At 41.3% G+C, this 7,197-nt stretch overlaps 1 long non-coding RNA gene across 1 annotated transcript; it reads right to left on the bottom strand.

Moving 5' to 3' along the window:
- Positions 1-1,065: 1,065 nt before the first annotated feature.
- LOC141417192 (uncharacterized) lies at positions 1,066-5,390 on the bottom strand. Its single transcript, XR_012441781.1, has 3 exons — positions 5,266-5,390; positions 3,776-3,851; positions 1,066-2,277 (listed from the first exon to the last, which is right to left on the bottom strand). It is a non-coding gene; the product is annotated as an uncharacterized lncRNA (long non-coding RNA).
- Positions 5,391-7,197: the final 1,807 nt, after the last annotated feature.

Genomic DNA, 7,197 nt, shown 5'->3' with positions numbered 1-7,197 from the left:
ATTTTTCCTCATAAAACTAGAACTATTTGATACTTGAAAACCTGTACATATATAAGCAGTAAGAATAAAAATTTTAAATGAAAGTATACTGTTGGCAGGTTGGTGATACTGGCTTCAGTAGAGGATTGTTGACATTTAGTTCAAATAGAAAATTATTTCTGACGGGTGCATTTGCTGTTGGTTGTGTGACACAGGCCACTTTGTTACCAGCCAAGCATACAAAAGTGAGAGAAAACACCAGGAAACGGGGCGCTGGGTTAGACAGAGCAGACTGGGACTGAAACCCGACCTGTGCTCCCTAATCACAAAGTCTCACTTCCACCCAACTGACGGCAACATCAAGTGGAATTAAATGCTACCTAATTAACCAGCACACACAGAATGTGAAGACCAGCCTGAGTGTGATTCAGCCAAGGACTTGTCAGTTCTCCCTCAACCAGATGTGCCACCTCGGCCAGCTGCTCCAAGATTGGGCCATTTTGTCTTCACACATCGTCCCTCTCAGGATTCTGCTTGTAATATTTACAGAAAAAGGCAATGCTGCTCGACAGTCTCACACAGTGGGGTGAGAGTTGATAGGGTCTGGTTCCAGCCCTGAACTCCCTGATGAGCGGCCAAAAGTCCTTGTGAATGGCCCAGCTGACAGGGTGATGGCTGATAACGGAAAAAACAAACAGCTCTGGTAATTCATGAAAACACACAGTGCCAAGACAAACCCGAGTGGCGAGTGACAGCTCAGATAATGGAATTTTGGAAGCTTTTCTTAAGGGGGCCTCTCTCTCCGGTTATAATGTTAATAGATTCTCCCCCAGTGTAGTGTGATCTTCAGCTTATTTCTACAGAAAAATATTTACAATGAGGTCGGGCAGAGAGGTGTTAACCTTGGAACTGTGGACAGTGGTAGTTTTCTGTGCGATTGCCTCTTCCCAGAGTAGGCAGGATCTCATGGATGGAGATCTATATTCACCATTTAAAGAAATAATATCCTATTTCCAATTCTATTACCAGGAACGTTTTAAAGCATTCTTCCTTTATAAACCATTTGCTGCAAACCTTTGATTAGAATATAAATATTGGCTTACACACTCAACTGCTAATATTTTAAGAAAGGGCAGTTTGAATGTGGTTGAAGTCAAGTTTCAAGTCACATGGCCCATTTTGAGTTCATTCCTTAAATCAGGCGTGACGAAGCAAGAAAGTATCAATTTGTCAATGTTTTGCCTTTGTACTCCATGGTTTTTCATGCAATGTACTCTGGTTTCTGTAAAAACAGCCATTTCTTAATGCTCTAGGAAGCAAAAAAATAAAGACATATAACGCATGTGTATACACCCACATAAATACTATCTGATCATGTGTCAAGACAAAGAAAAGAAGGAAGGAGAAGAAAGAAGGCAGAAGGACTTGTTCAAGAGCTGTGTGGGTGAAGCCTGCCTACTGAGAAGTCTCCAACTTGTCAGAAATGCAGAATCTTGGCCCAACCCCCTCACCCCAAAAATCAGAATTTGCATTTTAATGAGATCCCCTGGTGAACCAGGTTTTAAGAAGCTCTGTAAATTAGAAGACTGATTCTCCTTAATAGTTTAAGCTTTATTGCTATAAAAGCTTACAAGAATGGTCCATGCTTTATAAAAAATTTAAAACTGTAGCATATATCATTTAAAACTCTCTCAAAGTAATTTAACATCTTCATTCACATTTCTTCTTTCTTCCTCCTCTTTGTGAAGAAATCCTAAAGGTCCCTTGAGGGACACAGTGGCTCCCAGTTATGTAGGAGCCATAGCTAGAAGGATGGAGGTCTGAAGCCTGCTCAGGCAAAACCAGGAGACCTATCCGAAAAAAAGCAAAAAGAACTCAGGGTGTGACTCAAGTGTTAGAGCACTAGCAACTTGAAAGCCCTGAGTTCAAATCCAGGACTAAGATAAATAAATAAATGCATGCATATATACATAAATACATACATGAACAAATAAATAAAGTGTCCTTAAGCTTTCCAAGCCTCTTGAGGACACTAATCTCTTCCTCAATCTTTTGTTTTTGCCCCAAACATTTACAGGCTCATCCAACATGTTTGGAATGGTATGCATTTTGTGATGGTCTGGATTTTATAAACTCAACCAAGATAGTAAGCTATAGTGTTTCTATAACAATCTGAAAGACATCGTAAAAACCTTATCTTCATTGTAGTGTCCACTACTTCAGACTGCGGTAGAGTTGAGAATCTCAAAGGCGAGGTGAAAGAGTCACTGGAATGGCAGACAGCATGGCGGCCTTCACCTACCCATGGAATGTAAGAAAATCTACCATTAGACATTCATTTCTTTTACTGTTGTTAGTATTTATCCTGGGAGCGATCTTGAGGTCTAACCCCACTGTCAGCAAGTTTCTGAGCCTTGATAAATTTAAATATATATCAGTTTGAAAAACATGGCTGGAAATTATGTGAACAAAAACAAAAGTTAAAAATGCCGCATATTTTTATTATAAGGGCTCCTTCCCTTAAGTGACAAATAATTCAAGATAATTATAATTCAAGTATAATTCATATAATTCAATTGGAAAAAAAGATACATCCCATAGTAAAACAGGCAATGCACACACAGAAATGAAAACATAGGGAATGGATGAATGAAAAGGTGCTCAAGCTATTCATAATTAAAGACATGCAAGTCAAAGCACCTATGGCAGAATATTCTTACCTGTCACATGGGCATATAAATGATGATTTTTTTGGAATACCAATTGAATGCAGGAGTAGATACTGTCAGTACATTCTCACTGTGGGTGACAATGTATCCTTTTAGTGCTTTAGAAGGATGCTTGGGTAAATCTATCGAAATTGTGACTGCCCAGACCCTTTAGCCTAGCAATTCTATGCTAGGAATTTAACCTTGGCAAACACACGAGAGTCCTTTAAAGTAGATGGCTAGGGATGTACAGGGTGGCATCGTTTATAAACAGACATCTGGAGGCAACCTTGAGGGGCATCAACTCTGGGGGCTGAGCACCCCGATAGCAGTGTGACCCAACAAGGAGAGACTACCTCTGCCATGAAGGGATTCAACTAGACTAGCACGTGCTCATGCAGAATGATCTCTGGGATGCATCTGTTATTCAGAGATACAGAGAAAAGAAGTAAGGGAAAATAATATGTATAAGTTCATCCCTTTAGATAAAAATACATATGTAGCTGGGTGCAATGGCATATGCCTGTAATCCCAGCACTTGGTAGGCTGGGACAGGAGGAGCACATGTTATAGACTAGCCTGGACTACATAGTGAGACCCAGTCTCAAAAACAAAAACAATGAAAACCCAATGAATGAATATTCTTTAAAAAAAAATCAAATTGTACCTTTCAGGGAGTGAATTGTATGGTATGTGAATTATATATCAGCACAGCTGTCTAAATTTCTGGGATTTTGAGCTTTTAAAAATAAATATTTGCTAATTTGAAAAAAACAAACAAAAACAAAAGCATCACATCTATTAGTAGGAGATCCATATTTTTTTTCTTAGAAATGCTTAAGAGCTAACCAGTAGTGGTTACCCTTGGGAAGAGAAAGCAGTCAGCAGTAAGGGTGAGGAGTGGAAGGAAGCTGTTGATTCTAAGTTTATTGCTCTTTTCGCTTTTCTGGAAGTGTGAGTGTATGTGTGTGTGATGTGGGCTAGCAAAGCCTTGGCATTGAGATTGTGAGCCATTTTGTCTTATTAAATCCCGAGCGTAATAATATTCGGGAAAGCTCTTTGGAATAAATTATTCTCTGTGAGTTTACCTTCATCGTCGTACTCCTCAAACAAGCAGATTTCACATGCACAAAGTAGCCAGACTTCCACCAGAACTCCTGCATCCTGTGGAGCAATGGTGATAACATTTTTACAGATCATGGACATTTTTGAGAATCTGCTAAAAGTCTGGCCAGGACAACTTAGCTGCACATAGAACCCTGAGTCCAATTTCAGGAGTTCTGCACAATTCCAGAGACACACCATTGAGGATGTGGGTTTGAGACCCCAAGAGTAAGGATTAGCTTCTCTAAGGAATCTTAGGTCAGAAGGACACCACAGTACCGTTGCACACTCAGCTCTTTGCCGAGACTCACTGGGCTTCAAGACCTGCCACATGCTCCTGTGGAAAGATCTCACCACTCCACAACCAGCCCAGAGGAGTCACGAGGCTGCACCCCAGGACTGCACCCAGAAAGCGCAGCATCTATTGCTCTGTTTATAACTTTCACCTGTCTGAGTTACCATCAAGATGTTTAAAATAGATTTTTCTTTTTCAACATCTAGAAACATTAATAGTGACCAATGAGTGATCTTCAGTATAAATTACCAAACCTTTTTGAAATCTGGCATAGCAAGATATTACATTGTTAAATTTGTACTGTCATCTTTCTGCTCCTGCCCCATCACGAATCTGATGCCCTCTGCGGTGGTGTAGATGCTCTTGGGGAATTGTGATTTTATAAGCACAAGCCCTCTGTGTGGGTTCTCCAACCCAGGGTTCTGAATCTCCTTTGTTCTCTCAGCCACCTGGCAAAGTCTCTGCTCAGAAGATGGACCCAGTCTGTGGACACGAATGGGTGACTCAAGTAGAACCAACTACTCTTTGGAAAACAAAGAGTGGATCACCTGGTCCCTGTCCTACAAGAATGGTAGCACTTTTGTTTTCCAAGTTTCTCACACCTAACTTGGTTTAAAAAAAAAAAGGTGGAATAACTATTATCTGAATATTCATTAATCCAGCCACCAATGTGCATTTTCTCTGCATCACTTTCAGGCTTGGTGAGAAGTAACAAGGCAATGAAAGCCCGGTGTGGTGGTACATGCCTGTCATCCCAGCTACGTGGGAGGTGTAGGTAGGAGGCTCATAGTCCAGGTTGGCTGGGGGGGAAAGCACAAGATCCTATCTGAAAAATAACCAAAACAGAGCTCAGGTGGTAGAGTGCCTGCCCTGAGTTTAAACCCAAGTACCACAGAAAAAAAATTACAGTGTAATGTTCCATGTCAACAAAGTTTAGGGACGAGATGCACTGTGGCCATCAGCCTTCCTCCACATATTCACTAAAGAGGAAACAGCAGAAAGGATAAAGTGGGTTTGTAGTCATCCATCAGAGAGGAAGTTCTACAGCAGCATCCCTGACATCACAACCAGTTGACTTGTTCTCTCTGGAATTCAATATTAAGACGGGCTGGGCTATGCTTTAGTAGCAAAACCCTCCAAATATCAATGGTTACATAAAATGTACGTTTACGCCCTCACCAGAAGTCCTCTGTGAGTTGGGTGGTTCACCAGGGTGGCTGTCCAGGCTGCCTCTAATCAGTGATGATGCCAGCTCAACACATGACAGGAAAAGAGAGCGTGGAGCACTGACACTTACATATCCATGCTCAGTCTGGAAGTGACACATGCTGTTTCATTTACCACTGGCCAGAACTAGTCATATGGCTCCAGATAACCACTCTTACCCAGGGGTCATGGGGCGTGCAGTCTTTTTGTGTGCCATTGAATTAAAAAACAAAAACAAAATAGGATTTGCACAACACAGAGTGTCTTTGTCTCACTTAATGTCCTCCTCTGCAAAATGAGAACAATCCCTACTTTACAGTCTACTGAAAGGATCACGAAGCAATGCATGTAAAAGGCTAATGCAGAGCAGACACTTTCCATGAAACCAGTAACTCCCATTTGTTGGGCCATTGAAGAGGCTTGTTAAATTATGGGGACACCAGGCCTCCAGAAGTATATTGCTGCAATGGTGTGACATTGCAGCATATCTGTTTACCCTAGGGAGGAGTGTGCTCTGGGACATGGCACTCAGGAGAGCCTCAGGGTGTCCTGGGCAGTGGGAACCAACTCGGGAGAGCCTGATCACCACTCCCAAGTGGTCACACGCCAGTGGGACACCTGAAGAGAGGCATATGATCACCTTCCCTGGACTCTCAACAAGGAACACCAAGCAGCCAAGGAAAACCAGCAAATTCCAACACTCCACATGAACAGGGACTCAACATTTTGGATAGTGAAGATGATAGAAAAATCTTTTTTTCTTCTTTATACTGTCTACATTGCTTTGCTATCATCTGTATAAGTACCACATGATAATGTTGCTTTTAGTTTTGGTGAATATGTTCAATCCATGTATAATATGAGAATCAGATGACAGATTGTTAAATATAATGCAATCTTTAACTCCTGAATGAAGAGAGGAAAGACAGAGTTAAAAATATTACACAAGGGCCAGGGCTGTAGCTCAGTGGTAGAGTACTTGCTTAGCATATGTGAGGCCCTGGGTTTGACCTTCAGTAGCACAATAGGAGAGAGAGACAGAGAGAGAGAGAGTGAGAGAGAGAGATGGAGGGAGGGGGATGAAGAGGAGAGAAGAGGAGGAGGGGGAATAAGAGGAAGAGGAAGGAAGAGGAAGAAGGAGAAGAAAGAGAAGAAGGAGGAGGAGGAGGGAGAAAGAAAGAAGGAAGGAAGGAAGGAGAGAGAGGAAAGAAAAAGAAAGAAAGAAAGAAATATATTGCATGGCAACAACCCTGGAAGGAGAAATATAACCATATTAATTCCATGTCACTGGTTTGTTGGCCACAGTCTCCTTGTCACTTGTGCACTAAGCCTGTCCCTACACTGCCCACTCGTTCCACCATCTGATCCCATTTCTCCTGGTTACCTTTACAGAGTTGGCCAGGCACTACCTCCTAAATCTGGTGCTCTAGAAATTATCACCACTGCCCATTAGAAATTTTTCAGTGACTTCAAACAAGTGACATTGCAGTGCAAATCTCATTTAGTAAAGTCTGCATCTTCCTGTAAGAGTCTCATCAGTGAAAAAGCATATATAACTAAAAGTTCTGTAGTTTCAATTGTGATGAGAAAATAAAATTGGGCTTGTGGTCTTTATCAAAATAAATTACCTGCAAGACCATTTATTTAAACTATTTTCTGTAAATAAAAACAGCAATATTTTCAAAATAACAACCAAATATTCAGATTTCACAGTGACCTACCTACCCCAAGGGTGGATAAAGCATTTCTAATGTTCCTTAATTCATTTGTGTCTGCTTTAATTTTTCTTAAAAGCAAAGACCAGAGTAGAAAATGGTTAGTTTGGAGGCTAGCACCTTCCACTACTCCAGATGGGCTTGGGTAGGACCTTGCTCTATGACATTTCACTTGTCCAGTTTAGACCTC

The sequence above is a fragment of the Castor canadensis genome, chromosome 15, assembly GCF_047511655.1.
Source record: "Castor canadensis chromosome 15, mCasCan1.hap1v2, whole genome shotgun sequence".
Lineage (NCBI taxonomy): Eukaryota > Metazoa > Chordata > Mammalia > Rodentia > Castoridae > Castor > Castor canadensis.
Note: the sequence above shows the minus strand (reverse complement) of the source record. Positions and strands in the feature narration are given on the sequence as shown.